This window comes from Callorhinus ursinus, unplaced genomic scaffold, assembly GCF_003265705.2.
Source record: "Callorhinus ursinus isolate GAN/ISIS: 27379988/994484 unplaced genomic scaffold, GSC_fseal_2.0 scaffold66, whole genome shotgun sequence".
Lineage (NCBI taxonomy): Eukaryota > Metazoa > Chordata > Mammalia > Carnivora > Otariidae > Callorhinus > Callorhinus ursinus.
This window is the reverse complement of record NW_027397128.1, coordinates 6,909,289-6,918,921: the sequence shown is the minus strand read 5'-3', so window position 1 is coordinate 6,918,921 and position 9,633 is coordinate 6,909,289.

The window sequence follows — 9,633 nt, the reverse complement described above, 5'->3', positions numbered from 1 at the left end:
CATGCCTTCTGGCAGTATTACCTTTTATTTCTTCTTGATGTAGTCACTTATTAACTTCTTCTTTATTTCCTTATATTCTTTGAGGACTTGGGCATCTGGCTTGTTTTCTCCCTTCTACCCAAACTCCTGCCCTTCACCTGCTAGCCGATCACAGTGCTCTGTGGTTGGATTGGCCGAGCAATGCTCTAGCTTCTCGGTTCCCTGAGCAGCTAGTGCTCTTCTCGTCCATGCTACTCCTGCAGCAAAATTGTTCCACTGGATACTGGATTTGGTCATTTCCCAGAATTACTCTACTGAAAGTATAAAATTCTATTCTTTCATTCTCTGTCCTCAACTTTGGATTGTCCGAGTTTTCTCACTACCTTAGTCCTTTTGTAATTGCCCTTCAGATCCATAACCCCTCCATTTTTTCCCAAAACATGTGCTCTAATTATTTTAAAAGTAATGTGTATTATAAAAGATTTGCTTCATAACATAAACCTACAACCTAGAGATTATAAGGCTCTCGTAATCCTATCACTCTGAGATAACCACTGCCAAGAATTTAGTGTAAGTCTTCCAAAATTTTGCCTATATATGTATTTTTATATAATTTTTATAATACTAGGCACAAACTACATTTTATACACATTTGCAGCTTCCTCTTTTGCATAATATTACTTTGGACATTTTTATCATTTTGCTACATATAGCATCAATGCATTACTTTTTAAAATTTAATTTAATTTTTAAAATTGAGATGTAATTGACATGTAACATTATATTAGTTTCAGGTATACAATATAATGATCCCATATTTGTGTATATTGCAAAATGATCACCACTCTAGTTAATATCTCTCATCACACAAATTTTTTATTGTGATGAGAATTTTTAAGATTTACTCTCAGCAGCTTTCAAATATGCAATACAGTATTATTATTAACTATAGTACCATGCTATACATTATATCCCAATGATTTATTTGTTTTATAACTGGGTGTTTGTACCTTTTGACCCCCTTCACCCATTTTACCCACCCTCTATTCCCTACCTCTGGCAACCACCAATCTGTTCTATCAATAAACTTGGTTATTTTGCTTGTTTGTTTAAGATTCCACATTCAAGTGAGATCATATGGTTTTTGTCTTTCTCCGTCTGACTTATTTCTTTTAGCATAATACCCTCAAAGTCCATCCATGTTGTCACAGATGGCAAAATTTCATTCATGTTATGGCTCAATAATATTCCATTGTAAATATATCCAACAACTTCTTTATCCATTTTTCCATCAGTGGACACTTAGGTTGTTTCCGTATCTTGGTTATTGTAAATAATGCTGCAATGAACATGGGCATGCATATATCTTTTCAAGTTAGTGTTTTCATTTTCTTCAGATAAAGACCCAGAAGTGGAATTGCTGGATCATGTGGTAGTTCTATTTTTAATTTTTTGAGAACCTCCATATTATTTGCCATAGTGGCTGCACCAATTTACATTCCCATCAGTAGTGCACAAGGGCTGCCTTTTCTCCACATCCTCACCAACACTTTCTCTCTTGTCTTTTCCCCCTCCCCCACCTTGTCTTTTTGATACTTGCCATTCTAACATGAGGTGGTATCTCATTGTAATTTTGATTTGCATTTCCCTCATGATTAGTGATGTTGAGCATCTTTTCATGTACCTACTGGCCATCTGTCTGTATGAATTCTTTGGAAAAAATGTTTATTCAGAATCATCTGCCTATTTTTTTACTATTGAGTTTTATGAGTTCTTTATATATTTTGAATATTAACCCCTATCAGATATATGATTTGCAAATATTTTTTCCCATTCAGTAGGTCACCTTTTCATTTTGTTGATGGCTTCCTTTGCTGTGCAGAAGCTTTTTAGTTTGTATGTTTATTTTTGCTTTTTGTTGCCTTTTCTTTTGGTGTCAAATCCAAAAAATTTTCACCAAGACCAATGTCATGGAACTTACTGCCTTTGTATTTTTCTAGGATTTTTATGGTTTCAGGTCTTACACTCAAGTCTTTAATCCATTTTGAGTTGATTTTTGTGTATGGTGTAAGAAAGTCGTCCAGTTTCATTCTTTTGCATGTGGCTGCCTAGTTTTCCCAGCATTTCTTGAACAAACTGTCCATTCCCCATTATATGTTCTTGGCTCCTACATCATAAATTAATTGACCATATGTGTGTGAGTTTATTTCTGGGCTCCCCAATCTGTTCCATTGATCTGTGTGTTTGTTTTTATGCCAATACCATACTGTTTTGATTGCCATAGGTTTATGACATAGTTTGAAATCAGGGAGTGTGATGCCTCAAGCTTTCCTCTCCTTTCTCAAGATTGTTTTGGCTATTTGGGTTCTTAAGCCATTCATTTAAAAATACTTTTATTTATCTATTTTGACAAATAAAAATTGTATATATTTAAGGTGTACGATGTGATGTTTTGACATATGTATACATTATGAAATGATCACCACAATTAAATTAATTAACAGACCTTCCATATTTACCTTTTTGTGTGTGGTGAGAACACTTGAGATCTACTCTCTTAGCAAATTTCAAGTATATAATACATTATTAACTACATTTGCCATGCTGTACATTAGGTTTCCAGAATTTATTCATCTTGTAACTGGAAGTTTATATCCTTTGATCAATATCTTCTCTTTTCGCTCATCTCCCAGCCTCTGGTAACCATCACTTTTTCTGATTCTATGCCAACTAATTCACTTTAACAGCTGTGTAGTGTTCCATTGTATACATGGCCCATCGTTTATTTAGCCAAACCTACCAATAGGCATTTGGTTTGTTCTAATGTTTATCACAAATACTACTATGTTCTTTGTACACATATCTGTGTGCCTCTGTGAATATTTTTGTGGGATACATTTTTAGAAATGTATTGCTGTGATAGATCGTATGCATGTTTAGAATTTTAATAATACAGTCAGATAGCCTCCTAGATTCTACTAATTTATACTCTTACCAATAAGGTATGAAAGTATGTTTTCCCTATATACTTGCCAATTTTGGGTATTATTAATATTTTTTCATCCTTAGCAATGTGATAAGTGAGACATTTCTTATTCCTTATTTCATGCTGTTTTATAATCCTTTTTGTTTATACTCAGGAGTATATTCTGGACGCTTTTCTCTATCGATGAACATAGATTATACTGTCATTTTAAAGGGCTGTGTGGCATTCTATTGTATGGATGGAACACTGTTTTTCTCTTAGTAGACATTTAGGTTGTTTTCAGTTTTTTGCTATTATAAGCACTTGCGATGAACACTCTTACCCATGTATCTTTTTTGCATCATCTGGTTCTCTCCTTAAAGTAAAATGTATTACTTGTTAATGGATTTATTAGCCAATGTATACTTCAAAATCTATAGCTTGTAAGGAGCATTATTTATGCAATGCTTCTTTTGCTCAGCATAACGTTTTTGAGATTTATCCATGTTATTGTGCATATCAGGTTTTCTCCTTTTCATTACTGAACAGTATTCCGCTGCATGAATATACCACAGTTTATCCTTTCTGTTATTGAACATTTGGATTGTTTATGTTTTTTGGCTATTATGACTAAAGCTGCAATGAGCATTCTAGTACAGTCTTTTTATAAACATATGCTCTCATTTTTCTTTTTGGTAAATACCTAGAAGTGGAATTTCTAGATATTCAGGGTAGATGTATGTTTAAATTTATAAGAAACTGCCAAACAATTCTCTAAAGCATTTCTACCATTTCATATTCAAATCAGCAATGTATAAGAATTCCATTTGCTCTTCATCTTCTCCAACATTTGGTTATGGTCAGTCTTTAAAATTTTAGCCATTCTTGTGTGTAGTAATATCTCATTGTAGTTTTATTATGCATTTTCCTGATGACTAATGATGTCAAGTACTTTTTCATGTGTTTATTGACCATTCATACGTTTTTCTTTGTGAAATATCTATTCAAATCTTTCCCCCATCTTCAAATTGAATTGTCTGTCTTTTTTGTTATTAAATTGTCAGAGTTCTTTATATATTCTGGTTATAAGTCCTTTGTCAGATACATGTTTTGCAAATATTTTCTCCCAGTCTGTCATTTTGCCTGTTCATTTTCTTAATGGTGATTTTTGACAAATAGCTTTTTTAACTTCGTGAAATTAACTTATTTTTTCTGTTGTGGTTACTACTTTCTGTGTTCTTTTGCAAATCTTGGTCTAGTCTCAAGTCTCAAAGATCCTCTCTTGGATTTTATTCTAGAAGCTTTATAGTTTTAAAACAGTTATCTTTTTTGTTCCATTCCATGATCCATCTTCTCAAATGCTGAAGTAAGCTCTACACACAGCATGGGGCTTGAACTCAGGACCCTGAGATCAGGAGCTGCATGCTCTACCAACTGAGCCAGCCAGGCACCCCATCTTCAAATATATTTTTAAAAACTTCAGCTTTGGGGCACCTGTGTGGCTCAGTTGATTAAACATCTATCTTCAGCTCAGGTCATGATCCCAGGGTCCTGGGATCGAGCCCCGTGTCAGACTCTCTGCTCAGTGGGGAGTCTGCTTCTCCCTCTCCTTCTGCTGCTCCCACTGCTTGTGCTCTCTCGCTCTCAAATAAATAAATAAACTCCTTAAAAAACTAAAAATATAAAAATTTCAGCTTTATTGAGGTGTAATTGACATTCAATGAAAACTTTTTGGTATGGTGTGGGATCAGGATTGACGTTTATTTTTTTCCATATTGATATCCAGTTATTCCAGCCCCATTTGTTGAGAGACTTTTCCTCTCTCCAATTGAATATTGCTTTGTCAAAATTTAAATGACTTTATATGTATAGGACTCTATTCTGTTCCATTGACTTATTTATCTACCAAATACTGTAGCTTTGTAAGAAGTCTTAAAGTTAGGAATATAATACCTCCAACTTTGTTCTTCTTGTTCAAGAGTGCATTGCATATTTTAGGTCCTTTGCATTTCTGCATACATTTTAAAGTCAGCTTGTCACTTTTGATTTTAAAACCTGGATGGGTTATGATTACAATGATATTAAATCTATAGATGAATTTGGGGAGGATTAACATCTTAACAATATTGAGTCTTCCAATCTATGAACATAGTATATCCATTTATTTAGGCCTTTTAAATTTTCTCTTAGCAATGTTTTGTAGCATTCAGTGTAGAAGTTCCTGGATCAGTTTTGATGGATATTGTCATATGCCTTCTAGAAAGGTTGTATCAGTTTGCATTATCTCATCAGTAGTACATTTTTTTCATACTCTCATCAGCACTGGGTCTTATCAATGTTTTTATGCTTTGCCAGTCTCCTAGCTTAAAATTTATGTTTCTGTTTTATTGGCGTTTCTTTGACTAGGGGTGAAGTTAAACATTTTCACAAACTATATTTATGATCTGTATAATATTGTTCGTGAATTGTCTTTTCTTTTGTCTATTTTTCTATTGGGGTGTTCATTTTTTTATGTTGATTTCTAATGATTTATAAAAGCTCTTTGTATGTTAGGGAGAGGGGTGTATGTGTGTATATTTAGAGAAGTAGATAGTATTGTCTTTACAACATGAAGAAATTGAGGCTGAGAAAAGCTAACTAACTTGCCCAAGGTCATACAAATAATAAGTAACAGAGCAAGGATTTGAATCCTGGTCTGTGTGACACAAGATACCATGTTCTTTCTGTTTTAGAAAGACTATTTTTAGCCTCTGAATAACTTTTCCAAGTCTTGTAAAAATTTTCTAATATTATTGTCTCCTTGGCTAAACTTTGCTTTCAGAATTTGACTCTTGCTGAAAGTCTTGGTTAGAGCTTTAGAGAACATTTAGCAGATTTCTCTCCCTTTTTTAAATTATTCAGAGGTTTTAAGAACATTACTTCGAAATAACTTCAAACTTAGAAGTTGTAAGAATAGTACACGGCATGCCTGGGTGGCTCAGTCGATTAAGTGAATGACTTTGGCTCAGGTCATGATCTCAGAGTCCTGGGATTGAGCTCCATGTCATCGGGCTCCCCGCTCAAGTGAGGAGTCTGCTTGTCCCTCTCCCTCTGCCCCTCCCCCTGTTCATGCACTTTCTCTCTCAAATAAATAAATTAAATCTTTAAAAAATTAAAAAAAAGTTGTAAGAATAGTACAAAATACTTCTATGTACGTTTTTACGCAGATTCATAAATTTTAACGTGGCCATATTTGCTTTCTTATCCTGTCTCTTTATCTATCTTTCTATCTGAATCATTCAGAGTAATTTGCAGGCATAAATTCCCTATACTCTTAAATCTTTCATCATGTCTTTCCTAACAGGGACATTCTCTTATAAAACACAGTATAATGGGGCACCTGGGTGGCTCAGTCGGTTAAGCGTCTGCCTTCGGCTCTGGACATGATCCCAGGGTCCTGGGATCGAGCCCCACATCGGGCTCCCTGCTCAGTGGGGAGTCTGCTTCTCCCTCTCCCTCTGCTGCTCCTCCTGCTTGTGCAGGTGCTCTCTCTCTCTCTCTGTCTAATAAATAAAATCTTTTTAAAAAAACAATATAATGATCAAAATCAGGAAAATTAACATTGATACAATACTATTACTTTCCATATTCAGATTTTACCTCTTGTCCCAATAATGTCCTTTATAGCATTTTTTTCCCCTGGTATAGAATAAAATCCAGGATATACATTGAATTCATTTGTCACGTCAGTGACAAATTAGTCTCCTTTAATCTGGAATAGTGCCTCAGTCTTTCTTTTTTTTTTTCCTTTCATGACGTTGGCATTGTTGAAGAGGAGAGGCCAATTATTTTGTAGGATGTTCCTTAGTTTGGGTTTGTCTGATGTTTGCTTATAGTTAGCCTCAGGTTGTGCATTTTTGTTGCGTATGTTGTGATATGTTCTCAGTACATTACAACAGGAGTTACATGGTGTCAGTTTGCCCCATAATCAGTAAGGTTAACTTTGACTATTTGGTTAAAGTGAGTCTGCCAGTTTTCTCCATTGCAAATTTACTATTTTCCCCTTTGTAATTAACACACAATTTGTGGTGGAATCCATTGAGACTGTATAAATGACTTGTTTCTCATCAAACTTTCACCTAGGAGTTTTTAACATTCATTGATATTACTCAGTTGTTTACTATGATATGTGAACAATGGTGACTTTTAAAATACACCTCTAGTTATACATTTATTAGTTATTATTTGGCATTCTACTGTAAAGAAGAGCTTTCCCTTTACCCTATGTATTGATTGATTGATTGATTATCAGTATGAACACGTAGATTCTTATTTAGTCTATGGGTTATGTTTTACTGTCATTGTTCAGTTTGATGCTTAAATGTGGTCAGTGGGATCCTCTTAAGCTGGTCTGTGTCCATTGGCTTGTCCCCATCATTCTTTAGCGCTTCCTTACTTTCTGGGACAGCAAGAATATCTCAGGCTTATCCTGTATTTTCCTGCCCCAGCCCTGGAATTGGCTATTTCTTTAACGAGCTCTGGCTCCCTTAAGTGAGGAATGATATTTAGAAACCAAGATCTGGGTGTTAGGTTGTTACTGGAGTGTCTTAACTCTTGGGCTTTTGTTATTGTTGTTTTTGTTAGCACAGAGACCTAGGAATTATCCTAGGCTTTTGAATTGCTTTCCATAACCCTACCAAGTGATTATCTAGGTCTATGCTTGAATACTTCATTATTTGAGGAAATTGCTCCAGAGACTGTCTCTGCTATTGTCGGTCAGCTCTAATATTTGACAACCTTTTATATTTGAAAACAGTAGTCATTGGTTTCCTCTGCTAAGTCTCGCTTTCTCTGTGCTGAATATCTGCAATTCCTTTCCTGCCATTATTCTCCTTGTAGAGTTTTAAGGTCTACTCTCATACTTCAGTTCATTAATATCTCTCTTTAAAGATTGGCATCTAAAAAAAATAAAATAAAGATTGGCATCTAGAATGAAATGTACTATTTCAGGTACATGTTCTGATCAGTATAGAGGAGTGGGTCAATGACTCTCTTTGTTCTAGACCCTATACTACTACTCATGCAGGCCAAGATTAAGTTACTTTTTTCTTTTTTGGCAGCTATACCAATCACTCTGTTGACTTATGGTGAGCCTATAGTTGGTTGAAATCTATAAGACTTTAACTCTGTGGCTTTGTTCATCCACTTGGTACTTGCACAGTTGTGTTTTAGGATCTAGGACAAGTCTTGATCTTTCTTTTTGACTTATTAAATTTAGCCTATTATTCCTTTGTCAAGCTTATTTTGAATCTTGAATGCCATCCAGTATACTAGCTATCTTTTCCAGTTTGTCATTTGCAAATTTGATTAGTATGCCATTAGTGTCTTCATACAAGTAACTATGTAAAAATATCAAGAAAGGCCCTGGGTGGCTCAGTCAGTTGGTCATCTCCCTTTGGCTCAGGTCATGATCCCAGGACCCTGGGGTCGAGCCCCATGTCAGGCTCCCTGCTCAGTGGGGAGACTGCTTCTCCCTCTGCCACTCCCCCTGCTTGTGCTCTCCCGCTCTTTCTCTCAAATAAATAAATAAAATCTTAAAAAAAATAGTTATCCTCATATTATATAAAAAAAAGGGCAGGGTAGAGCTCAAATCTTCTCAGCCTGACCTGAGACTTTCTCTCATGTTTAAGTCAATCCACCAAATAAGGGTTGCTGCTATTCATCTTCGTTCAGCTGCTGTTGTATATAGGATCTGAACAAACAGACCTGTCACAATACAAAAAATAGATCCAATTGCTAGTTTTTTCATAGGGTTAGTGCTTTAAGATCATAGAAAGGCCTGTTTATTGGACGCCTGGGTGGCTCCGTCGGTTAAGTGTCTGCCTTCAGCTCAGGTCGTGGTCCCAGGGTCCTGGGATCGAGTCCCGCATTGGGCTCCCTGCTCAGCAAGGAGTCTGCTTCTCCCTCTGCCTGCCACTCCCCCTGCTTGTGCTCTCTCTCTCTGTCGAATAAATAACTAAAACCTTTGAAAAAAAAAAGGCTTGTTTATTGTAATATGGGGCTCTTTCACAAAGTCCAAACTTATTCTTGAGTGGAAATTGGCCAGTCTTGCTCAGTATCTGTCCTCCTTGGTGCCAGAGGCAAAGAAAAATGTTTCAGAGACCCTAGACTATTCTACCTTAATCATAGAACCTTCACTGAATCTAAGGAACTTTAGGGGCCAACTAGTTCAAGCTTCAAAAATCTGCCTAACAAAACCTCCTATTAATGCACCCTTCTTTTTAAATCTGCTATATAAGTCAGCAAATACTTATACACCTTATTAAAAAGGAGAAAATGTGCCTTATAGAAAGATGCTCTCAGAATTGCAAATAAGGATTGGAAAAGGTCATTTTCTTAAAACGAAGTAAAATTAAATGTATTGGATAAAAGTAGCTATTGGAAAACATACATGTATAGAATTAACCTACCCTAAGAAGGAGCTTCTAAGTTTTCTTTTAATGAGACTGGTTATTTTTCTTTTCTTTTCTTTTCTTTTCTTTTTAAAGATTTTATTTATTTATTTGAGAGAGAGAGAGAGAATGAGAGAGAGAAAGCACGAGAGGGAAGAGGGCCAGAGGGAGAAGCAGACTCCCTGCTGAGCAGGAAGCCCGATGTGGGACTTGATCCCGGGACTCCAGGATCATGACCTGAGCCGAAGGCAGTTGCTT